Genomic DNA, 26,260 nt, shown 5'->3' with positions numbered 1-26,260 from the left:
CCGGCAAGCTTATCCGCGGCCACGGGAACCGACCTCGCCGGGCTATATAAAGCCCTCTCGATCCTGCCTAGGCTCATCAGTAGCCTCACTCGAGCCGTAGGAAGCCTCCCCCCTCCCCAGTTGGCCAGGGGCCACTCTCTTTCCCAACTCCGGCAGGATCGGCCGCCACCTCACTCCGGCAAAATACGGCCAAGGCCAAAGCCCCAGACCCCTCTCGTGCTTCCATCCTCCTCCCCATGACCCTACGGAGCCGCCCAACACCTCAGACCCGCTCGGGAACCACCATAGCCAGAAGCCCCAAAAGCTCCCGAGGCCACCTCCACCGAGGAGCTCGCCGCCGGCAGCTCACTCCGTCCCCTCCTGCCTGACGACCACCAGGAGGTCCGCCCTTGAGTGGAGGATCCATCCCCGCCCTCGGGACCCCACGAGGAGATGCAAATCGCCGGTGACGATCGCCGGAGTCCCGCCCCCTCTCGGGCAGAGGAAGGAGAGGGAAAGGAGACCGGTCAAACCAGACCAGTGCCCCCCCTGGACCCACTGTCAGTGACCCACCCCGCCGCCACGCGTGTTAAGTGAAAGCGTAAACTTGCCCAGTACGTATCCCCTACATAGAAAGCGTATTTCCTTCTGAAACGTTTTCTTTTCTGTTTTATTTTAAAAACAGATTTTGACCAGGACTTTGACTGGCTATAACTTTTTAAACATAACTCCAAATGAATTGATTATTTTTCCTACATCTCTCAAATTCTGTCTAGTTTATTTTAAGATTTATTTGAAAAAATTTCAAACTACTTTTTTGTGCTGTTTTGAAAATGTGTGTTAATTCCAATATTTTCAAAATAGGATTTTGGAGAGAGGAAGAAAACTTTCAAAAGTTTTGAGAGCACCCCCACCTCTCCACACCTTGAAGGCAAGCATTCTGAACCACGGCATAATATTTTTGGTGTGTTAGTTGACACGTTTATAACACCACCTTATTTCGGAGAACTTGTTACTTCATGTGATACGATCATTTGCATGAATGCATATTAGTGATTTCCTTGTTGTTCGAAAGGAATATACTTGTGATGGTAGTCATCCTCATGTGCCTTGCATGCATGCTGGAAATGAATCCAGGAAAGCCTCTGCCTTGGGTAGGCGTGAGCTTGTCGCCGGTCTCCGTCGGGACGGTTATGTCCGGTATGGCATAGTAAGGTATAATGAGTGTTGATTTTGTTGGTTGAAACATTTTTCTATACATATCATGCAGGGAATATCTAAGCCTCCTGAGTCGGCCGTAGATCGAGTCTTGTTCCGGTAACCCCCATACTTGTTTCGTGCTACCACTAGTCCCTGCCATAGGTAGGGTATGGTTCAGTAAGTTGTTAACCCTTGTCTTGGCACACACCGTACAGAGAGGCCATGGTGGAAGATACCGGTTGTAGCCGGTAGGCATGCCACCTGGTCCGGGGGCATGGGTGTTTCTGGTTGGGACCGAGAGGGGGGCACCCCTTAGAGCGCGCGATGTAAATTTGATCCCATGCTACACGAGGTTGTAGCCTCCCCACTTAGAGTTTTGCTTAACAGGTGTCATGGGTGATTCCAGACACGAGTAAAAGCTGGTGTGTGCAAGTCAGGCGTGTTTTCAACTGGAAGACCGTAGACGGAATTAGTTCCGATGAACTAAAGAAATCCGTTACTCGTGGGTAAAGAGTACACTCTCTGCAGAGATATTAAACCTATTCGAATAGCCGTGTCCATGGTTAAGGACTATAGTCTGGGATGGGTCAAGTGTCGGTCTTAGTGTCGATCTTCGGAGGTGAAACTGTTAAACCAGAACATATGGATTTTTACTTGTGATATATGATTGTTATGATTTTTATTGTTGTGGACTAAACGTTTGCATTTTTTCAAATAATGAATATCCCTGGGACGGTACCACCTCCTGGATATTCACTACGATTATGTTTATTTATTTTTCAAGCCATTTATGTGGCGTCGCACAGACGCCCCACTGTGGCATGCTTGTTATTTAATTTACAAGCCCTTTATGTGGCATCGCACTGACGCCCGACTGTGGCATGCTGGTTATTTATTTAGCATATAAGCCCTTTATGTGGTGTCGCTTAGACGCGCGACTGAGGCATGCTTCATATCATGGCCCTTTCGAGGCGTCGCTTCAGACACCCGACCGGTGCATGTTATTTCTACCCCATTATTGCATATTCATGTTGCATACAAATAACCTGCTTGCATGCATCAGAGATTTTATTTTATGACTGACGATGTGATCATAGAATATTTCAGCGCATGATTATCATTTATACTATACCCGTGTTCATAATGTTTGCGAGTACATTCAAAGTACTAACTGGCTTGTCCCTGGCTATTGTCTTGGCTAGATTTCTTGCATGGAGAGGAACGTTGCGATGACAGCCCCAAAAATTAAGCAACGGTGATAGCAGCCTCGCGAAGATAGGAGTTAACCTGGTCAGCTGTTCCTATAGGAAATGGAGTTCCATGGACACTGAAGATCCACAAACCGCTTCCGCCATCAACCACTAGAAACCATTTATTGTACTCCCGGGCCAGAATGGTCTTGTACTACATTTTTTTGTATTTTGCTTGGAATTTCTGTATCAAGTTGGTGCCTTATTAGCTAACAGTAATCCTGGGGCTGGTGAGCACAACGGCCATTTTCTGGAAATTAATACCCGAAAAACCGGTCATGACAAACTTGGTATCAGAGCCAGGCTGACCATTGGCTAATCCTATCCTAGCCAGGTCAATAAACCTAGGTTAACCAACCCACCAGACCTTAACCGAACCCCAGCCAAGCTTCCCATGCAAGATAGCCCCATAGTGACCCGACACCTTTTGGCAGTCGGTACCCAACCTATTAGCCTAACCTGTCAATCATGCGCGAGTGACCGAATCCGGAATAGTCTTTTTCGCTATCGTGCGAAAGAAGACTCCGTCCCCTTCTCTATAAAAAGGGCACGCTAGCCTCAACCCAACACAGCACAGCCTCTTCTCAAACCGAGCTAAAATGCCAGGACCCATCGTCCACAATGAGACCACAGCAACCAACCTTGGAGGTTTTGTGACCGTGCTCGCAAACCTCACCCACCGTGCCTTTGCGCTAGAAGAACCCCCAGAATATGTGGTGTACCAAGGGTCCGTGAGCGGTGAGAGCCGTCAATTCTGGGCCACTGTGCACGTCTATGGTAGGGGTCTATCGCCAGAATGCCCATATAGGTTCACCGGAAGGACAACTTCCTTTGAGCCACAAGCCATCCAACTAGCCGCTCGAGAAGCTATAGTTCAACTACGGCATTTGTCGCCCAGAGTTAACTGTCGCTCTTTCTACTACTACCCCAGCCGTGACGGATATGGTAGGCCACCCCGAGTTGTCAACGGAGACCACGAGACAGATCCTGCATTGTTGCATCTGGTGCGCTATGTAAATGCACTAGAAGGACTGTTCGATCAAATCACTCTTGATCTGATCGCGGCTCGTGGAGAACTGATTCGCCGAGCCACGGTAAGAAGAGAAGATGAGCCCGATGCCGACAACCCAGTCGTGCTGTTCAGACAACCAATCGAGACCTTGAGGTCAGCCCCAACCATCAACCAAGGTGCTTTGATGACCCCAGAAGTGCTTCGTCGCCTTTTGGGAACACACTCCAACGGGATTGTGGCCAACAATCCCTGCGATGGTCATCATCGCTACCCCGACCCTGCAGTTCCTCCACCCCCTCCCGCTAACCCCAACGGTGAAGCCAATGGAGAAGCCTCGGCGTCCACAAGGCACACCCGCTTGGATATGAACGAGGTAGACTAATCTACTCGAGTAGTACCGAGCCTTAGTACGGCCATGCCTTGTAATTGTGTGATCTGGTGTCGCCATGATTGAATGCTGTTTGTTTGAGCGCCCCGATCTTATTTTTATGGTAACCATGCTTGAGTGTGTCGGTGTATGGTTGCTTTTTGTTTTATTCCGAGCGTAGTCACCAAAAACCAACCCCGGCCACTCAAGTTTGTGCTATGAGTAAGCCTTTTGATTTCAACTAATAGGGAGAGATATTTTCGAAAAAACGACCCTTATCAAATCTCGAGGACGAGATTTTTCTTAAGGGGGGTAGTGTTGTGACACCCCAAAATTTTGACCTTGTTTTATTAATTAAAATTTTGCCAGGAATTAAAACTTTTATTTTTTGGGCTCCCTTTTGATTTTTGAATCATTTTCTCCCTTGTTATTATGGAGTTTTTCCCCAAAAATAAAACCTTTCAAATATGTTATTGGACTTGTTTAACCTCTCAAGAAAAACTTTTCTTTTATTAGTAGAACTAATTACATAATTAATTTGCTTGATCTTTATTTTCTTGAAAAATGGTTTTCCAAGGTTTCATGGTCATATTTGAACTACAACCATGTGATAAATTATTTCAAAATTCCAACCAAAATTTGGAGATGTCATGTGATGTTTTTAAATCACTTTTATGTAAAAACATCTTTTATACATGAAATATTTTGAGCACTACACCCAGTTTTCTTATCTGGTCTAGTGGGCAATTTTGCACTACAACTCATTTAAAAATTTCTTTCTAGCCTCCACCAAAATTATGGGATGTTGGTAGTAGCTTATGATTCAACTTTATGCAAAAACCCAGTGATGTTATTTGAAAAATATGAGTGAATCAACCTCTTTTGCATACTGGTCCAACTTGATGGTTTGTACATCAACCATATTTTTGCTTGCTCTTTTGACCTTGATTCTTTCTCCTTCTCATAGACCAGCCTACAAAACCCCTAAGTCCAGGAGCTTGCAACCATTGGAACACTTTTCGTTCATGAGATGATGCCATTTACCTCCTGTCTAGAATTGAATTTTTGCAAAACTTGCACTAACAAGTTTGTGCTTTGTATAAACTAACCTCACCACCCTCTTGTGCATCCAAAGAGACATCAATCTGGAAGAATTGGCTACTCCAAGAAATGCCTAGGTGCCCGTGGCATTTTGTCAAACACCTTGAGAGCATGAACAGATTTGGCATGAGTTTTGGTTTGCATTGTGGACCTGATCCTCTGACCCACCAAGCATGTCCACTAGCATCCCAGCTACCCCTAGACTAGACCTGCTAATCCCCAGCTCCAACCAAGCCACCTAGCAGGCCATGGCATTTCATCGAGCAGATGGTGGGCGTGCACTGGGCGCGCCTAGAGCGCGCCAACTGCAGCCGCACACCCGAGGCGCCGCGTCATGCCCAATTCGCGCCCCTGACCTTTGCTCACCTACAGAGCCCACCCCCCGGCCTCATCCACTCACCAGAAACCTCCAAGCCGCCCTGGCACCCTACAGCGCCGTCGTCAGGGCACTCTTGGCGGCACGCCGGCGTCCGCAGTGCGCCTCTGCCACGGGCGGCGCCGCCCGAGCCCCCTCCGTTCGCCAGCTGCCCTCGTGAACAGGCCGTCCGCATCCGCTCGCCCTTTCGACCCCGCTAGCCTCCACCACGTCACCCTGCCGCAAACAGAGAGGCGGTTCATCGGCAAGCTTATCCGCGGCCACAGGAACCGACCTCGCCGGGCTATATAAAGCCCTCTCGATCCTGCCTAGGCTCATCAGCAGCCTCACTCGAGCCGTATGAAGCCTCCCCCCTCCCCAGTGGGCCAAGGGCCACTCTCTTCCCCATCTCCGGTAGGATCGGCCGCCACCTCGCTCCGGCAAAATACGGCCAAGGCCAAAGTCCCAGACCCCTCTCGTGCTTCCATCCTCCTCCCCATGACCCTACGGAGCCGCCCAACACCTCAGACCCGCTCGGGAACCACCATAGCCAGAAGCCCCAAAAGCTCCGGAGGCCACCTCCGCCAAGGAGCTCGCCGCCGGTAGCTCACTCCATCCCCTCCTGCCTGACAACCACCGGGAGGACCGCCCTTGAGTGGCGGATCCATCCCCGCCCTCAGGACCCGGCGAGGAGACGCAAATCGCCGGCGACGATCGCCGGAGTCCTGCCCCCTCTCGGGCAGAGGAAGGAGAGGGAAAGGAGACCGGTCAAACCTGACCAGTGGCCCCCCTCGACCCACTGTCAGTGACCCACCCCGCCGCCACGCGTGTTAAGTGAAAGCGTAAACTAGCCCAGTACGTATCCCCTACATAGAAAGCGTATTTCCTTCTGAAACGTTTTCTTTTTTGTTTTATTTTAAAAACAGATTTTGACCAGGACTTTGACTGGCTATAACTTTTTAAACATAACTCCAATTGAATTGATTCTTTTTCCTACATCTCTCAAATTCTGTCTAGTTTATTTTAAGATTTATTTGAAAAAATTTCAAACTACTTTTTGTGCTGTTTTGAAAATGTGTGTTAATTCCAATATTTTCAAAATAGGATTTTGGAGAGAGGAAGAAAACTTTCAAAAGTTTTGAGAGCACCCCACCTCTCCACACCTTGAAGGCAAGCATTCTGAACCACGGCATAATATTTTTGGTGTGTTAGTTGACACGTTTATAACACCACCTTATTTCAGAGAACTTGTTATTTCATGTGATATGATCATTTGCATGAATGCATATTAGTGATTTCCTTGTTGTTCGAAAGGAATATACTTGTGATGGTAGTCATCCTCATGTGCCTTGCATGCATGCTGGAAATGAATCCAGGAAAGCCTCTGCCTTGGGTAGGCGTGAGCTGGTCGCCGGTCTCCGTCGGGACGGTTATGTCCGGTATGGCATAGTAAGGTATAATGAGTGTTGATTTTGTTGGTTGAAACATTTTGCTATACATATCATGCAGGGAATATCTAAGCCTCCTGAGTTGGCCGTAGATCGAGTCTTGTTCCGGTAACCCTCATACTTGTTTCGTGCTACCACTAGTCCCTGTCGTAGGTAGGGTATGGTTCAGTAAGTTGTTAACCCTTGTCTTGGCACACACCATACAAAGAGGCCATGGTGGAAGATACCGGTTGTAGCCGGTAGGCGTGCCACCTGGTCCGGGGGCATGGGTGTTTCCGGTTGGGACCGAGAGGGGGGCACCCCTTAGAGCGCGCGATATAAATTTGATCCCATGCTACGCGAGGTTGTAGCCTCCCCACTTAGAGTTTTGCTTAACAGGTGTCATGGGTGATTCCAGACACGAGTAAAAGCTGTTGTGTGCAAGTCAGGCGTGTTTTCAACTGGAAGACCGTAGACGGAATTAGTTCCGATGAACTAAAGAAATCCGTTACTCGTGGGTAAAGAGTACACTCTCTGCAGGGATATTAAATCTATTCGAAGAGCCGTGTCCATGGTTAAGGACTACAGTCTGGGATGGGTCAAGTGTCGGTCTTAGTGTCGATCTTCGGAGGTGAAACTGTTAAACCAGAACATATGGATTTTTACTTGTGATATATGATTGTTATGATTTTTTTTGTTGTGGACTAACCGTTTGCATTTTTTGAAATAATGAATATCCCTGGGACGGTACCACCTCTTGGATATTCACCATGATTATGTTTATTTATTTTTCAAGCCCTTTATGTGGCGTCGCACAGACGCCCGACTTTGGCATGCTTGTTATTTATTTTACAAGCCCTTTATGTGGCGTCGCATAGACGCCCGACTGTGGCATGCTGGTTATTTATTTACCATATAAGCCCTTTATGTGGTGTCGCTTAGACGCCCGACTGAGGCATGCTTCATATCATGGCCCTTTCGAGGCATCGCTTCAGACACCCGATCGGTGCATGTTATTTCTACCCCATTATTGCATATTCATGTTGCATATAAATAACCTGCTTGCATGCATCAGAGATTTTATTTTATGACTGACGATGTGATCATAGAATATTTCAGTGCATGATTATCAGTTATATTATACCCGTGTTCATAATGTTTGCGAGTACATTCAAAGTACTCACTGGCTTGTCCCTGGCTATTATCTTGGCCAGATTTCTTGCATGGAGAGGAACGTTGCGATGACAGCCCCGAAAATTAAGCAACGGTGATAGCAGCCTCGCGAAGATAGGAGTTAACCTGGTCAGCTGTTCCTGTGGGAAATGGAGTTCGATGGACACTGAAGATCCACAAACCGCTTCCGCCATCAACCACTAGAAACCATTTGTTGTACTCCCAGGACAGAATGGTCTTGTACTACATTTTTTTGTATTTTTCTTGGAATTTCTGTATCAAGTTGGTGCCTTATCAACTAACAGTAATCCTGGGGCTGGTGAGCACAACGGCCATTTTCTGGAAATTAATACCCGGAAAACCGGTCGTGACAAAGAATTGGTAATATTAGTAAACGTCAAGAAATGCTTATGAATTATTCACTTGTTATTGAACCATTTGATGTTTGGGGCTTTGATTATATGTGACCTTTTCCTGCCTCTAATGGATATACCCATATTTTAGTTGCTCTTGATTACGTTACTAAGTGGGTAGAAGCTATTCCAACTAGTAGTGCTGATCATAACACTTCTATTAAAATGCTTAAAGAAGTTATTTTCCTGAGGTTTGGAGTCCCTAGATATTTAATGACTGATGGTGGTTCACATTTTATTCATGGTGCTTTCCATAAAATGCTTGCTAAGTATGACGTTAATCATAGAATTGCATCTCCTTATCACCCACAGTCTAGTGGTCAAGTAGAATTGAGAAATAGAGAGCTCAAATTAATTTTGCAAAAGACTGTTAATAGATCTAGAAAGAATTGGTCTAAGAAACTTGATGATGCATTATGGGCCTATAGAACTGCATATAAAAATCCTATGGGTATGTCCCCATATAAAATGGTTTATGGAAAAGCATGTTACTTACTTCTCGAACTAGAACATAAGGCATATTGGGCTATTAAAGAGCTCAACTATGATTTCAAACTTGCCGGTGAAAAGAGGTTATTTGATATTAGCTCACTTGATGAATGGAGAACCCAAGCTTATGAAAATGCCAAGTTGTTTAAAGAAAAAGTTAAAAGATGGCATGACAAAAGGATACAAAAGCGTGAGTTTAATGTAGGTGATTATGTATTGATATACAACTCTCGTTTAAGATTTTTTGCAGGAAAACTTCTCTCTAAATGGGAAGGCCCCTACGTCATCGAGGAGGTCTATCATTCCGGTGCCATAAAAATCAACAACTTCGAAGGCACAAATCCGAAGGTGGTAAACGGTCAAAGAATCAAACATTATATCTTAGGTAATCCCATAAATGTTGAAACCAATGTTATTGAAACCGTAAGCCCGGAGGAATACATAAGAGACACTTTCCAGAACGTTTCAGACTCCGAAAAGGAATAGGTATGTGGTACGGTAAGTAAACCAACTCCAAAAACAGTTTTTAAGGCAATATTTCTCCGTTTTGGAATATTTAGAAAAATATAAAAATAAGTAGCAGTCCGGGAAGCACACGAGGGCCCCACGAGGGTGGAGGGTGCGCCCCCCTACCTCGTGGGCACCTCATGTGCCTTCCAGACTTCGTTTTTGTATGATACGTATTTTGGTCGGTAAAAATTCATTATATATTCTCCTGAAGGTTTTGACTCCCGTATCACGCAAATATCCTCTGTTTTTGTTTCGAGCCGTTGCTGCTGCAGATTAGATCAACATGTCGTCCCAGGATTCGGAAGGAGATTACTTAGCAAATCCTAAGGTCTATGGAGATGTGGAGCACGATGGTTGGACCACGGAAGAAGAAGAGGACTATGAACCCAAGGGGAAGGAGGAGACGAGCTCAGATGAAGATGAAGCCCCATTACCTCAACCTCGGGACATGCATGTGGAGTTCAAAAAGTCAAGTCTCCTTGATAGGGTAAAGAAACCAAAGATCGAGTTTATCCCTTTTCGTCTCTTGCAGGAAAATAAGCAGGACCTATGCAAAAATATATTAACCCTGGAGTGGGAGATTGATGATTTGAGGGACCAAAATTCTGTCCTCAAGCGCAAATTAAGGGAGAAGTCTATGCCAATAACTAAGTCAACATCACCACCATCCTCTCCACCAACAAAGAAGGAGACATAATCACATGGGTATGGGCACTCCCCTTGGCAACTTCCAAGCTTGGGGGAGGTGCCCCGGTATCGTATCACCATCACATTCCTATGTTTACCGTTTTTCTTAAGTTCGATCTTATTAGTAGTATCTTGATCTAGTAGAATAAAGTTTATGGCACGATCTAGTTTTGAGTTTTGCTTTATGATCTCTCTATGTAATCGAGTCCGTGAGCTATATAATAAAGATTAGTGTTGAGTCAAGGGCTTGATTATTTTGTCATGATCTTGAGTGAATAAAATAAAAGAGAAAAAAAGAAATAAAGAGTTCATATTGATCTTATTAAGAGTAATGACTTCACATAGAAAGAGTATGATGATTAAAAGTTGTTGGGAGTTGGCAGACATAGCTTTGGTCATCGTTGCAATTAATAGGAAGTAATAAGGAAAGAGAGGTTTCACATATAAATATATTATTATTGACATCTCTTATGACTGGAAGCACTCATTAAAATATGACATGCTAAAGAGTTAATGTTGGACAAGGAAGATAACGTAATGGGTTATGTTTTCTTATATCTGAGATAAAGTATGTTGTCATGGATCATCCAACATGTTGAGCTTGCCTTTCCCCCTCATGCTAGCCAAATTCTCAGCACCAAGTAGAGATACTACTTGTGCTTCCAAAACCCTTAAACCAGTTTTGCCATGAGAGTCCACCATATCTACCTATGGATTGAGTAAGATCCTTCAAGTAAGTTGTCATCGGTGCAAAGCAATAAAAATTGCTCTAAATATGTATGATTGATTGGTGTGGGGGAAATAAGCTTTATACGATCTTGTGATGTGGAAGAAATAAAAGCGACAGACTGCATAATAAAGGTTCATATCACAAGGGGCAATATAAAGTGATGTTCTTCCGCATTAAGATTTTGTGCATCCAACCATAAAAGCGCATGGCAACCTCTGCTTCCCTATGTGAAGGGCCTATCTTTTATTATTATCTTCTACCTTATGCAAGAGTCATGGTGATCTTCACCTTTCCTTTTACACTTTATCCTTTGGCAAGCACAGTATGTTGGAAAGATCTTGATAGATATACCTAATCGGATGTAGGGGAGCATGAGTTATTATTGTTTACATTACCCTTGAGGTAAAAGGTTGGGAGGCAAAACTATAAGCCCCTATCTTTCTCTGTGTCTGATTAAAACTCCGTAACCACAAGTATTGCATGACTGCTAGCAATTATGAAATACTAAATGATAGTTGAGTAAGTGGACTTGCTATTAAGCTCTGACATATACTCTTTCTGATGTTATGATAAAATGCAATTGCTTCAATGACTGAGATTATAGTTTGTTGGTTCTCAATAAAGTTTATGATTCGTACTCTGCATTGTGAATGGATTATTACTTGAGCATAAGAAATCATATGACAATATCTATATATGTTGATGTTATGAGAATAATCATGATGCCTTCATGTCCGTATTTTATTTTTATCGACACCTCTACCTCTAAATATGGGGACATATTTATCATTATCGGCTTCCGCTTGAGGACAAGCGAGGTCTAAGCTTGGGGGAGTTGATACGTCCATTTTGCATCATGCTTTTATATTGATATTTATTGCATTATGGGCTGTTATTGCATGTTATGTCACAATACTTATGGCTATTCTCTCTTATTTTACAAGGATTACATAAGGAGGGAGAATGCCGGCAGCTAGAATTCTGGGCTGGAAAAGGAGAAAATATTAGAGACCTATTCTGCACAACTCCAAAAGTCCTGAAACTCCATGAAAGTAATTTTTGGAAATAATAAAAAATATTGAGCGGAAGAAGTTCACCAGATGGGGCCCCACCTGGCCACGAGGGTGGGGGCGCGCCCTACCCCCTTGGACGCGCCCCCCTGCCTCGTGGGCCCCCTGTTGGCTCTCCAATGGCCATCTTCTGCTATATGAGGTCTTTCGTCGAGGAAAAAATCATAAGCAACCTTTCGGGACGAAACTCCGCCGCCACGAGGCGGAACCTTGGCGGAACCAATCTAGGGCTCCGGCAGAGCTGTTCTGCCGGGGATACTTCCCTCCGGGAGGGGGAAATCATTGCCATCGTCATCACCAACGCTCCTCTCATCGGGAGAGGGCAATCTCCATCAAAATCTTCACCAGCACCATCTCCTCTCAAAACCCTAGTTCATCTCTTGTATCCAATTCTTGTCTCCAAGTCCGGGATTGGTACTAGTAGGTTGCTAGTAGTGTTGATTACCCCTTAGAGTTGATGCTAGTTGGTTTATTTCGTGGAAGATCATATGTTCAGATCCTTTATGCATATTAATACCCCTCTGATTATGAACATGAATATGCTTTGTGAGTAGTTACGTTTGTTCCTGAGGACATGGGAGAAGTCTTGCTATTAGTAGTCATGTGAATTTGGTATTCGTTCGATATTTTGATGAGATGTATGTTGTCTAGCCTCTAGTGGTGTTATGTGAACATCGACTACATAACACTTCACCATTATTTGGGCCTATAGGAAGGCATTGGGAAGTAATAAGTAGATGATGGGTTGCTAGAGTGACAGAAGCTTAAACCCTAGTTTATGCGTTGCTTCGTAAGGGGCTGATTTGGATCCACATGTATCATGCTATGGTTAGGTTTACCTTAATACTTTTGTTGTAGTTGCGAATGCTTGCAATAGAGGTTAATCATAAGTGGGATGCTTGTTCAAGTAAGAACAACACCCAAGCACCGGTCCACCCACATATCAAATTATCAAAGTACCAAACGTGAATCATATGAAGGTGATGAAAACTAGCTTGACGATATTCCCATGTGTCCTCGGGAGCGCTTTTCCTTATATAAGAGTTTGTCCAGGCTTGTCCTTTGCTACAAAAAGGATTGGCCCACCTTGCTGCACTTTATTTACTTTTGTTACTTGTTGCTTGTTACAAATTATCTTATCACAAAACTATCTGTTACCACTTATTTCAGTACTTGCAGAGAATACCTTGCTGAAAACCGCTTATCATTTCCTTCTGCTCCTCGTTGGGTTCGACACTTTTACTTATCGAAAGGACTACGATAGATCCCCTATACCTGTGGGTCATCAGACATCTATACCAATTAGTGAGGAAGTTAATGATGATGATCATGAAACTTCAAATCAAGTTGTTACTGAACCTCGTAGGTCAACCAGAGTAAGATCCGCACCAAAGTGGTATGGTAATCCTGTTCTGGAGGTTATGTTACTAGACCATGACGAACCTACGAACTATGAAGAAGTGATGGTGAGCCCAGATTCCGCAAAATGGCTTGAGGCCATGAAATCTGAGATGGGATCCTTGTATGAGAACAAAGTGTGGACTTTGGTTGACTTGCCCGATGATCGGCAGGCCATCGAGAATAAATGGATTTTCAAGAAGAAGACTGATGTTGACGGTAATGTTACTGTCTATGAAGCTTGACTCGTTGCAAAAGGTTTTTGACAAGTTCAAGGGGTTGACTACGATGAGACTATCTCACCCGTAGCGATGCTTAAGTCTGTCCGAATCATGTTAGCAATTGCCGCGTTTTATGATTATGAAATTTGGCAAATGGATGTCAAAACTGCATTCCTGAATGGATTTCTGGAAGAAGAGTTGTATATGATGCAACCGGATGGTTTTATTGATCTAAAGGGAGCTAACAAAGTGTGCAAGCTCCAGCGATCCATTTATGGACTGGTGCAAGCCTCTCGGAGTTGGAATAAACATTTTGATAGTGTGATCAAAGCATATGGTTTGATACAGACTTTTGGAGAAGCCTGGATTTACAAGAAAGTGAGTGGGAGCTCTGTAGCATTTCTGATAGGGATAATTAGATTTATGCCCCTAGTTGTGTCCCACTCATCTGTTTTACCCCTAATTCCCAAAAGTCACCGGTTCTATCCAAGTCACTTTGCTCCTCTTATGCTTTTTCCCTTTGACCGTTTGACCGTCAGTTTGAAAACTTCATAACTAATTCATACCGAATTAGAAAAATGCAAATAAGATACCAAAATGTTCAGAAAAACATCAACTATATGTTAGTGTCATTTGCATTCATGAAAAAAGTGTTGGAAAGTGCACATCCGAGTTTTAGCTCTTTTGTTACCACCATGAATAGTGAACTCTAAAAAAATTCAAAAAAAATTCAAAAAAAATATGGTGGCGGAGAACAACAAATGTTCTAAGTGCTTGCCAAGTTTCATTAGGGAACGACATTCATGGAAGTCGTGGCAAAAAAAATCTATTTTGGAGTGCTGATTGTTTTTTTGCCGCGGCACCCACGAATGTTATTCCCTGATGAAACTTGGCAGGCACTTAAAACATTTGTCATTCTTTGCCACCAATTTTTTTTAAATTTTTTTGAACTTTTTTAGATTTTACTATTCATGGTGGTAGCATAAGAGCTAAAACTCAGATGGGCACTTTCCAACACTTTTTTCATGAATGCAAATGACACTAGCATATAGGTGATGTTTTTCTGAACATTTTGGTATCTTATTTGCATTTTTCTGATTTGGTACGAATTAGTTATGAAGTTTTCAAACTGATGGTCAAACGGTCAATGGGTAAAAGCATAATAGGAGCAAAGTGACTTGGACAGAACCAGTGGCTTTTGGGAATTAGGGGTAAAACAGACGAGTGGGACACAACTAGGGGCATAAATCTAATTATCCCTTTCTGATATTATATGTGGATGACATATTATTGATTGGAAATGATATAGAATTTCTGGATAGCATAAAGGGATATTTGAATAAGAGTTTTTCAATGAAAGACCTCGGTGAAGCTGCTTATATATTGGGCATCAAGATCTATAGAGATAGATCAAGACGCTTAATTGGACTTTCACAAAGCACATACCTTGACAAAGTTTTGAAGAAGTTCAAAATGGATCAAGCAAATAAAGGGTTCTTGCCTGTGTTACAAGGTGTGAAGTTGAGTAAGACTCAATGCCTGACCAGTGCAGAAGATAGAGAGAAAATGAAAGATGTTCCCTATGCTTCAGCCATAGGCTTTATCATGTATGCAATGCTGTGTACCAGACCTGAATTGTGCCTTGCTATTAGTTTAGCAGGGAGGTACCAAAGTAATCCAGGAGTGGATCACTGGACAGCGGTCAAGAACATCCTGAAATACCTGAAAAGGACTAAGGATAAGTTTCTCATTTATGGAGGTGACAAAGAGCTCGTCGTAAATGGTTACGTCGATGCAAGCTTTGACACTGATCCAGACAATTCTAAATCGCAAACCGGATACGTGTTTATATTGAACGGTGGAGCTGTCAGTTGGTGTAGTTCTAAACAGAGCGTCGTAGCGGGATCTACATGTGAAGCGGAGTACATAGCTGCTTCAGAAGCAGCAAATGAAGGAGTCTGGATGAAGGAGTTCATATCTGATCTAGGTGTCATGCCTAGTGCATCGGGTCCAATGAAAATCTTTTGTGATAATACTGGTGCAATTGCTTTGGCAAAGGAATCCAGATTTCACAAGAGAACCAAGCACATCAAGAGACGCTTCAACTCCATACGGGATCAAGTCCAGGTGGGAGACATAGAGATTTGCAAAATACATACGGATCTGAATGTTGCAGACCCATTGACTAAGCCTCTTCCACGAGCAAAACATGATCAACACCAAGGCTCCATGGGTGTTAGAATCATTACTGTGTAATCTAGATTATTGACTCTAGTGCAAGTGGGAGACTGAAGGAAATATGCCCTAGAGGCAATAATAAAGTTATTATTTATTTCCTTATATCATGATAAATGTTTATTATTCATGCTAGAATTGTATTAACGGGAAACATGATACATGTGTGAATACATAGACAAACAGAGTGTCACTAGTATGCCTCTACTTGACTAGCTCGTTGATCAAAGATGGTTATGTTTCCTAGCCATAGACAAAGAGTTTTCATTTGATTAACGGGATCACATCATTAGGAGAATGATGTTATTGACGTGACCCATTCCGTTAGCTTAGCACTTGATCATTTAGTATGTTGCTATTGCTTTGTTCATGACTTATACATGTTCCTATGACTATGAGATTATGCAACTCCCGTTTACCGGAGGAACACTTTGTGTGCTACCAAACGTCACAACGTAACTGGGTGATTATAAAGGTGCTCTACAGGTGTCTCCGAAGGTACTTGTTGGGTTGGCGTATTTCGAGATTAGGATTTGTCACTCCGATTGTCGGAGAGGTATCTCTGGGCCCACTCGGTAATGCACATCACTATAAGCCTTGCAAGCGTTGCAACTAATGAGTTAATCGCGGGATGATGTATTACAGGACGAGTAAAGAGACTTGCCGGTAACAAGATTGAACTAGGTATTGAGATATCGACGATCGAATCTCGGGCAAGTAACATACCGATGACAAAGGGAACAATGTATGTTGTTATGCGGTTTGACCAATAAAGATCTTCGTAGAATATGTGGGAGCCAATATGAGCATCCAGGTTCCGCTAATGGTTATTGACCGGAGACATGCCTCGGTCATGTCTACATAGTTCTCGAACCCGTAGGGTCCGCACGCTTAAAGTTCGATGACAGTTATATTATGAGTTTATGTGTTTTGATGTACCGAAGGTAGTTCGGGGTCCCGGATGTGATCACGGACATGACAAGGAGTCTCAAAATGGTCGAGACGTGTCGGTGTACAAAAAGAGGGGTATACTTTTTGTACCCCTATAACTGTGCACGGGCAGTCTGAGCCACGGGCACCACCACACCAAGCAAGGCAAGGGAGGTGAGCCAAGGTAAGGCCGAATCTCAAGAGAACCAGAACGACGGCAAGGACAAGACCACAAAGAGCAAAGGGGGCGAAGCAGACTCCCCCGACAAGATCCTTGCGGGGGACGGTTCTAGCACCCCGGCAAGGCTCTTGCCACGGCAACTCGCCCCACGCCTTCGGAGGAAATCACCCTTGAGTCCACTGCCCCCATGGGGCAAGGATTCGGGAGATATCCCCATGGTGGCATGCAGATCTTTGTGAAGACATTCAAGATCAGATACACGTTATGGAAGATGACAACCCTTGGCGGGATCCCAACCAAGGAGGACCACAAGGCCCCCGGCAAGCGCCTTGCCGGCGATGACAGCAGGCGCCTCGGCAAGACCCTTGCCGGGGCCCCGGCAAGGCCCTTGCCGAGAACACTCGTAGGGCCACCATCAGGCCCACGCCGACTAAACTTCCACCACCGCATGCTTGTAGCTGCCGACCCAACCAGCTGGGCAGGCACCTACGTGGCGGCATGTAGATCTTCGTGAAGACCCACCACTGCGCCACCTCAGCTGCCTGCCTACCTACATGGCGTCGCAGGCATCGCTGGCTAGGGCGCGTGTCGACACAAGAATGAGCGGCGATGGACGAGACGGGTCTCTCCCCCATCCCTGATAAAGCAAGGACACCTAGGCAATACGCACTAAATGCGCCTTGTCATGTAATGCGAAGGATAACCTCGCACCACTGTACCCTTTCCACCTCCTGTGTGCCACTGTGGCAACCCCTTTTTCTATAAAAGGAGGCCCGAGGCGACCAGGAGAAGGATTCGGTTTTTTGGAGCTCCTCACGCCCCATAGCTAGCTCAAGAACACAGATATACAATCCACCAAAGCAGGAGTAGGGTTTTACGCATCCTCGCGGCCCGAACCTGGATAAACGAACCGTGTGCTATCTGTTTGATCCGCTCTTCTCACGACCCCGCGCCCCGCTAACCGTAGTAGGGATTCTTGTGATCCCATAGGTGTTGTTCCCACCGACATCTTTGGCGCGCCAGGTAGGGGGCGCAGTTGTGAGAATCGGCTTTAGCAGTTAGCCCGGCACTCCTTCACCTTCGGGACCCTTGGAGAAGAAAGGAGGCGAGAAGATCGACACTCGAGCGATTGCAAACGGAAGCTAAGTTACGCCTTTGTATGAGAAACCTGCATGCCAGGGGGCTCTCCCACGATCGGCAACGCCCTTGCCCTGTTTCGAGTCCGCTCAACAGCTCAAGCGGCTGCGTCGAGAATGGCAGAGTAGCCTTCCGCGATCAACAACGCCCTCGATTCTGACTCGAGTCAAGCTCGACAGTTCGAGCGGCCGCGTTCAGAACGGAAAGGTGGCTCATCTGGCAGCACGCGTACCCGGCAGGCCATGGGGATCTGTCCCCAAACGCCGCTAGGGGCTTCCGCGCCGGCGAGCCTACTCAATTGACGTAGGGCGCGCATACAAAGAGGAATTGAATGGGGAAATAACATGCATGAAAATTAAGAGTACCTCAAAGTTATGTTACATCAAATCATTGCTGTGGTTCTAACTAAAGATAAAATTTGTCTTGGTTGGGAACCCGCAGCGGCGAAGAAGAACGGGATGCCTAATCCCGGCGCTGGCCTTCCACCCTCTTGATTTCATCGATGCAGTCGATGATGGGCTTGATGCGATCCTTGAGCACCGTGAGGTCGGTACCATTCAGCAAGCTATCCATCACGGCCGCGAAGTCAAGGTCGGGATTCCAGTACGCCACCTTGGTGAGGACCTTGGTTACGACCCTCCGGCAAAGTCGCCGGGCCTCCCCGGCCAGCGCGGCCGCCCTGTTGGAGTGAAGATAGGCCAAGGCTCCAAGGACGCCCTCGAAGAACTGGGTCAGCTTGGCGTTGACGGTCCCGCTGCGCTCAGGGGCATACCTCACGTTTGGCATCCCCATGATGGCCAACTGCGAGGTGACCCTGCCGGCGATGTCCTCCAGATGGCTGATCCACCTGTTCTCGCCCGCCACATAATCTTGGTGGGAGGCGGCCTCGTTTGCCCGCAGCTGCTTCTCCTCCTCCAGGTTCCTGGTCAAGGTCTCCTCCCGAGCCCTGCTCTCCGACAACATCTTCTTGAGATCCTCCAGCTTCAGCTTGAGGTCTCTGATGGAGTTTTGCGCTTCGGAGAGCTCCCCAGTCCTGCTGATGACCGCTCCTTGCGCCTCTGCCAAGGCGCGGTTGAGCGTGCTCTTCTCGTTGGACAGCTTGAGGGCCTATTCCTTCAGCTCGTCCCGCTCTACCTCCAACTCCCTCACCTTGCCGGCATGGGCCAGAGCTTGGGCATCGAGTGCCTCTTTGTGCCTCTGCTCCAGCTCGCGAGTCCGTCGCGCGACAAGGGCCTCGAGCTCCTCGCCTCACGCACGGAGAGGTCCTCTTCCTGGGAATCCAAGGCGGCTTGATGCTGGTTCCGGGCGGCCTCGGCCACGGCAGCCAAGTTCGCCGCCTTTTCCTGGGCCTTCTCGATGTCAGCCATCTTCATGGTGAGCTCTACATCGCTCTTGGCCAATTCCTCCTGAAAGGCCCTCTGCTCCTCGTGAGTCTGGTGGAACCAGGTCTGCGTCTCAGCAACGCGCGCCTTGAAGTCCACCTCCGCGTTGTCCACCGTTGCCATCCTGGACTTGACCTTGTCCAGGCGGGCACGGTAGAGCACTTGGAGCTTCCGGAAATTGGCCCCATGGCACGGAGAAGCTGCTCTTCTAGAGAACCGTCGCCGCCAATGCCCGGCTCATCAACCACCTCGAGCCCGATGGCGGCAAGCACCTCACCGTCAAAGACTTCCCCTTCCATGGGCGCTCGGCTTGACGCCCCTCGAAGATGGACGAAAAGATCGTCGCCCACCTTCAGATATCTGCCGGGGCCCGAGGCTGAGGAGGAGGGAGGCTGGTCATCCACCACCTCTTCCTCGGCGAAGGCCTTGCCGGCTTCCCCGGCAGGTCCACCGCTGGTGCCCTTGGCAGAAGCCTCGCCGGTCACCTTGGCGGCCCCCGCGGCGGTGTCCTCGGCAGCATCCTTGGCGGCCTCATCAGCGGCGGCCTCGTCAGCATCCTTGGCAGCCTCCTCGGCGGCAATCCTGTCGGCCTCCGCTGCGGCCTCCTCAGCAATATTTCCAACAGCAGTGTCCACGTCCTCCATGTTTGTTGAGGGAGGGCCTGGGCAGTGATGGGGGCAATGAAGGCAAGAAAAAGAATAAGGGAAAAACAGAGATGGAGGACAGGCGACTCACCGGTGCCAGGCTGTGAAGCAGAAGTCCCCTCCTCGCCAGCATTTGGCGCCGTGGCAGAGTCACCAACGCCCAAGTTCCCCTCTTCCTCCATGGGTGTGGGCTCCGTGCCTGATGCCCTTGCCGGGGACGCCCCTCGCGGTGGCGTAGTCGATGGGGGTGGTGTGTTGGGAGTAGCCCTCTGTGGCTCCTCCTATTGCCGCTCCCCTCCTGCAAACCCGACAAGGTCAACATCATAACATCAAGCGCCTACCACATGTCGAGTAAGAGGAGGGTGACGAACATACGCTGGGGGCTGTGCCGGGGGCTACTATCCGGGCTACTCAGCACCACCAGTGGTGACTTTGAAGCACTGGCCGGGGGCTGGCTGCTCGCCGAGGCCTTCGCCCTCTTCGCCCTCTGGGCCAACGTCTCTGCGCCCCTACAAAAGCAAAAACGGATCAGGAGATAAGTGATTTGACTCAGGGGAATGGAAATTGACAGTAAGGAACGGAGTACTTACTCGTCATCCATTTCCTCCTCTTCCACTGCCTTCCTTTTCCTCTGCGGGCTGAGAGGCCCAAGATCAAAAGGGAGCTCCACGTCATCATCGGAGTCGACATCTGCCAGAGGAGGCGAGGAAGGCGGGGTTTGTGCGCGCCCAGATGAGGAAGGGAGTGTTGCCTTCTTCTCAGCGGCCTTCGTCAGCTTCTTTGCCGCCGTGGCCCTCGTGTGACGCCCGGACCCCTCCAGGGTCAATTGAGGCCGCGTAGCCCTGCCGGCCCGGACCGGCTCGCCGGAGCCAGACCGCCGCAGGACTCGCCCTCTTCCCTTGGTTGGCGTCGAGCCCGCCGCCACATCCTCCTCCCCCGACGACTCGTCGGCCGCGTCCTCAACAAGCAGAGCTCCAGTGTCGGTGCTGCTGGCCTCCTCGGTGGCCGCCGCCCGCAGGGTGAGCTGCTCTTCCACCGCAGTCGTTGCGGCCTTGTCCTCCACACCCCCGGCACTGCCGGCCTCCATGGCAAGCTGCGCCTCCCTCGCCCTAGTGGCGATGTAGTCCAGCTCTGCCTGGGTGGTCTCCATGACAAGCCACCGCTCGGCGTCAGCATTGACATACACCTCAATCAGGGTGTCGAAAAATTGCTGCACCTCTGCATCCATCGGCTCCTTCCAGCTCAGGACAGGGCCGTGTGCGTTACAGTCCGGCATCATAGCGATGATCTCGGACCGGCGTGAATTATTGCACAACGGGACCACCCCCGCTGGCAACTTGAAAAACGGCCCCTTGGTGGCCTTGCCGACCTTTGCGGCAGCCCTCGCGGACTTGCCGGTCCGTTCGACCTCGCCATCGCGACCCACATCTAGCTGAAAGAGCCACTGGCAGAAGTGGGCATGCGCCATCACCGTGAAGTTGTGGTCGAGGCCAGGGCGGAGCCTCATGATGTCAGCCGGATTCGTAAAAAGCCAGGCAGGCCTCCCCTTGTTGTGCAACAGGGCGATCCGGCGGCGAATGAAGTCCGCCCCGATCATCTCAAGGGTGAGTCCAGCCCAAGTCAGCCAGAGAATCCTGGTGGTGGCGATAGTAAGCCTCCCGTCGGCGGTGTCAACATCACTCCAGTCACTACCGCGGACCGGCGGCACTCGGCGGACCTTGCAAAATTCCGGCGGGTCTGCATCCTCAATCCAGCACCACCGGCCACGCCATTCCTCCCACCTCTCCTTCATGGCACCGTCCGGGTACGCCTCCTTGGATCTTGGGATCCAGGTGATGCAACCAGAGACGACACCTCCCGTCTGGATCCTAGGGAAGAAATAATGGCGGAAGATCGCCGTGTTGGGCTGCACCCCGGCAAAGCCTTCGCAAAGATGCGCAAAGAAAGCCATGCACGCCACCGCATTCGGAGTAAAATCCAAGAGGCGAAAGCCGAAGGTGTGCATAATGTCGTAGAAGAAATCGGAAAAAGGGGGGCATAACCCGCAAGAAAGGTAATCGACGAAAAAGGGATACCGATTTGGAGCAGGATCGGCCAAAGCGGCAGGAATGACACGCATCGCCGGGTGTCCCGAACTCTCTCCCCTGTCTTCACTCCCCATAGGGGCCTGAAGGAAGCCCGGAGCTCATGAACATCAACCGTCGAGGGGAATAAAAAGGCGGGCTTCGTCCGGTCCCCCAACAGCGCGCTCTCCGGCGGCTCCACGGTCCCAGAGCCCTTGGCCACCCCCTTGCCCTTGGCGGATTTGGGTGCCATGGCGGCCGAGAGGTTTAGAGGATTGAAGAAGGGGGGTGGCGAAGAAGCAACGGCAGGCGATGGCGAAAGCTTAGGAAGGAAGAAAGAGAGGAAACGACGGCTCTGAGATTGGAAACGGCATGAGGGAAGAGGAGAAAGTGAGCAGCGCGCCCACGGTTATTCCTTCTTATGTGGGAAAATGCGGGCCGCCTCCTTTCACATTAACTGTGATGTGACGCATGCCCGCGGGAACTGTCGTGATTTTGTCACGGCAGATGTACTCATGAAAGGACTTAGTCATGGAGCCATCGCAACAGGTTAGCTTGAAGGGGTTAAAGCGGACACAGGGACGCAAGAGGGTTTATACTAGTTCAGCCCCTTCGATGAAGGTAAAAGCCTACATCAAGTTGTGATGGGATTGATGGGGTTTCGATGACTAGGGAACAAACAAGCTTCGCCTAAGTCTCGAGTTGTTGTCTGTTGTCCTAAACCGCCGCCGGGTCGTCCCCTTATATACATGGGTGATGCCCGTCGGTTCACAGAGTCCCAACACCGGTTCATATTCATATCCGGGTTGGTCTCTCCTTATTCCTAACTTACAGCACAAGTTTACATACAAATGCCGGTTTACGGCTACAAATCTTAAACCGACTACGGGCCTTGGGCCCTCATCTATCTTCTTGGGCTATAATACTCTTGGACTACTGATGAAGTTAACCCGGCCCAAATAGGACGGTTTACGCCCAGTAGCAATATCCCCAACATTAGGCCCCAGATTGATTTGAACGGAGTTCATGTCAATCCTTAGCAAAAATCTTCATCTTCAACATCTTCTTGTAGTTGTTGAACCGCCGTGATGTCATCTTCTCCAATTGCTGTAAACCGGAGTGACGTCATCTGTCATAAAGAAAGTATCCATGATATCTCCTTTTTTAATAGATCTGCGAAAATCGAGGCGACTGCTCCGTTTCGTGGCCCCTGGTTTGTCGCGCCTGACACATGCCCTTTTGCCTTATAAATAGGACCGAAGGGTCATTTCTTTTCTCCCCTTCGTGCCTTTCTTCTTCGTCTTCCTCGCGTCGCCAGCTTCGGAGCTCCGCCGCCGCCGCCGACTTCTGCACCAACCTTGGCCGCTCCATCAACCTGATCGCACCAGAGCACCGCGGCGACCTTCCGCGTTCTCCTCAGTTCTGGTAGGTCTTCTGCTCTTCTCAATATAGATCTGTTCTAGGGTTTCGTGTTCTTGCGGTGTTCATCACCTGCTCATATACTAGATCCTGGATGCGTCTGTGAACCCCTACTCTGAATAGCGGCAACTTTTATTATCCGCCTTTAGTTTCATGCCCAAAACCATAAATCTCATATATACTTCTGCCCATTGATTCAATACCATTCTGCTTTGAGCTTTTGAATATTTTCCTTCTTTTCTGAACTTGCTTCAGATCCAATGCTGTAGAGAAATCTTGTGAAACCTGTTCCTGTATATTTATCCATCCGTAATCTCAACTGCTTCAATGCTTAGATCAGGCGGTTTAACTTGGTGTAGAAAAAATTAACAAACCGGCATATACCATTAGTCCCCTTGTTGAACCGCCGGAACTCTTTGGCCAGATGCTTCATAGAACTCCGGTTTAGATATAAATTTCTCCGGTTTAACATTGTATATACCAGTATACATGTAACCAACACATTCTTGAAACGGAATCACCTATTTTGTAGATTTCATCATGGCCAAGCAAGTATATGAGTGCAACTGGGTTCCTTCTCGTGTCACAGAAACTCAATTGAATAATTTAGTCCTGATCGGTGCTTTAAGCAGCAAAGACACTATCCATTGGAGGGTCCCTGGTAAAGAATGTCCTCCCACACCTCAAGAGGGAGAGGTCGTCGTTTTCGCAGATCACTTAGCCCGGGGCTTTAATCTGCCTGGTTCTAAATTTTACCGGGATGTCTTAGCCAATTTTCAACTCCGCCCGCAAGACACTGGCCCCAACTCTGTTACCAACATATGTCACTTCCAAGTGCTCTGTGAGGTGTTCTTTCAAGAGGAACCCACAGTTGAGTTGTTCAGAGACTGCTTCCATCTAAACCGCCGCACAAAGTTTACTGACGGTTCCAATACGGAATTGGGTGGTGTGGCGATTCAGAAAAGGAAAGAGGTCACTTACCCTCACGCTAAACTACACAGCCACCCCAAAGAGTGGAATCAAACATGGTTCTACTGCAAAGACACCTCCCCTGCTGATGAAAATCCTTTACCTGGCTTTCGTCCGGAGCGGCTTAGCAATAACACCCTTTTCTGCAAAGGTTGACTGCCAAGGAGAGAAGTAAATATGCTCCTCAACTGTCCAAGCTCAGAGCCTTCATGGCCAACGGTTTAATAGGAGTTGATCTCGCTCGCTGTTGGATATCGTGGAGCATACTGCCCCTTAGTCAGCGCTCCGGTTTGATGTGCGAGTATACTGGTAGTGTCGATGACCCACTGCGTCATGTTAACATCCAGCTCACCAACGAAGAAGTCACAGAAGCTGTGAAGAAAATGTTGAACGAACCGGAACACATCTGTGCCCGAACCGGCCTGCTTCCCTTCTGTGCTACCAACAAACCGCCAGCTGTAAGATTTTGATTTTACCTTTTACTGAACCTGTCATTGCTATATCTGTCCATTCTTTCATATCAACATCTGTTTAAATAGGGTGATGATCCGTTTTGGAGCAAGAAGCTTCCACAGGAGAAACCAGAAAAACCAGACAAACCGGAAAGACCAATCCGGCCAAATACTAATGTCGTGAAGAGGCCTGCTCATAAGAGGAAAACCACTGCATCTTCTGATCCGGCCGCTGATGATGATGTGGGTAACCGGGACCTTGAGGTAGAGCCTGATTCACTTGACTTATTTTTCACACGCCTTATTGATGATGATATTTGTCAGGATGATGCCGAAGCCAGCCATGCTGATGTTGCAGAGGTAATTACTCTCTCTTCCGATTCAAACCCTTTGCCTTCACTAAAAATCCGTCAGGCAAATCAGAAGGTTAAATTTTCTCATCCTCTTGCTTACTTGGATCCCAAATTTCTTATGAAGACCCAACAGCACAAAGCTCGCCGCACAACCCGGCACAGCGGCCAAGTAGTTACCTCCGCCGGTTTACCGAACAGTCCGGTTCGGAAACGCCATTCAGAGATCTCTAATTTGCTTGTCAGTGCTTGTCCTAAAGCGGGCTGTTTTCGTCAACCTCTTAATCCATCTGACTCCGATTATCAGGTTACTTCCCATTCATCCTCTGGCGAGTCATCGGCTACTCAGCTGCCACCGCTCAAAATGGTGCTTGGGTAAGCTATACTTATCATAACATTTCTGGTGCATTACTTTGTAACATATACTGTATTTGACTTTATTACTCCTTTCAGGGCCAAGCCTAGGCCGAGCAAGAAGGCTCGCCTGGATAAAGCGGCCGAGGAGGACGCCATCCCTGAACCGGATAAAACACCAGATCTTGAAGCGGCTATTTGTGAAGATATACCCAATGACCCACCACAACAAGATGACGACCTTATTGCTGAAGAGAGGCCTATTGACACCTCAGGCCCTGCCGACCAGCTCACAAGCCCCATCCGGATTGAGAGATCCACCAGTCCATCTCAGCCTGCTGACAAACCGACTGCCCCAGTGCAAACCGGTGATGCTAAGGATGATGATGTTGTGATTACTGGCATTGGCCGTACAGAGCCAAGCAATCCTGTTGCCTTATCCAAGCATACTGCCAAAGAAGAATTTGCTGCCATGGGCAAAGGCAAGTGGAATGTTGAACTGGCGACTTATGCTGCTCTGAATGCCCAAGATCTTCATTCCGGCTACCTGAACCGGCTGTATACCAGCCGTGACTATGAAGCTGGTCTAGTGAATATGATGAAAGAAAAATTTGAGGTAACTTCCATGTGCTTTTTCCTGCTTGGATATTTCAATCTTGGTAATTCTCCTAGCCCCCAAGGGCCGGTTTAGAATCTTCATTCAAACCGGGACTTGCTAATATAAATCTCAATGCTTCGGAATTCACTGATGTAGCCCCCCAA

The sequence above is a fragment of the Triticum urartu genome, chromosome 7, assembly GCF_003073215.2.
Source record: "Triticum urartu cultivar G1812 chromosome 7, Tu2.1, whole genome shotgun sequence".
NCBI classification, from domain to species: Eukaryota; Viridiplantae; Streptophyta; class Magnoliopsida; order Poales; family Poaceae; genus Triticum; species Triticum urartu.
This window is presented reverse-complemented; position numbering follows the sequence as displayed.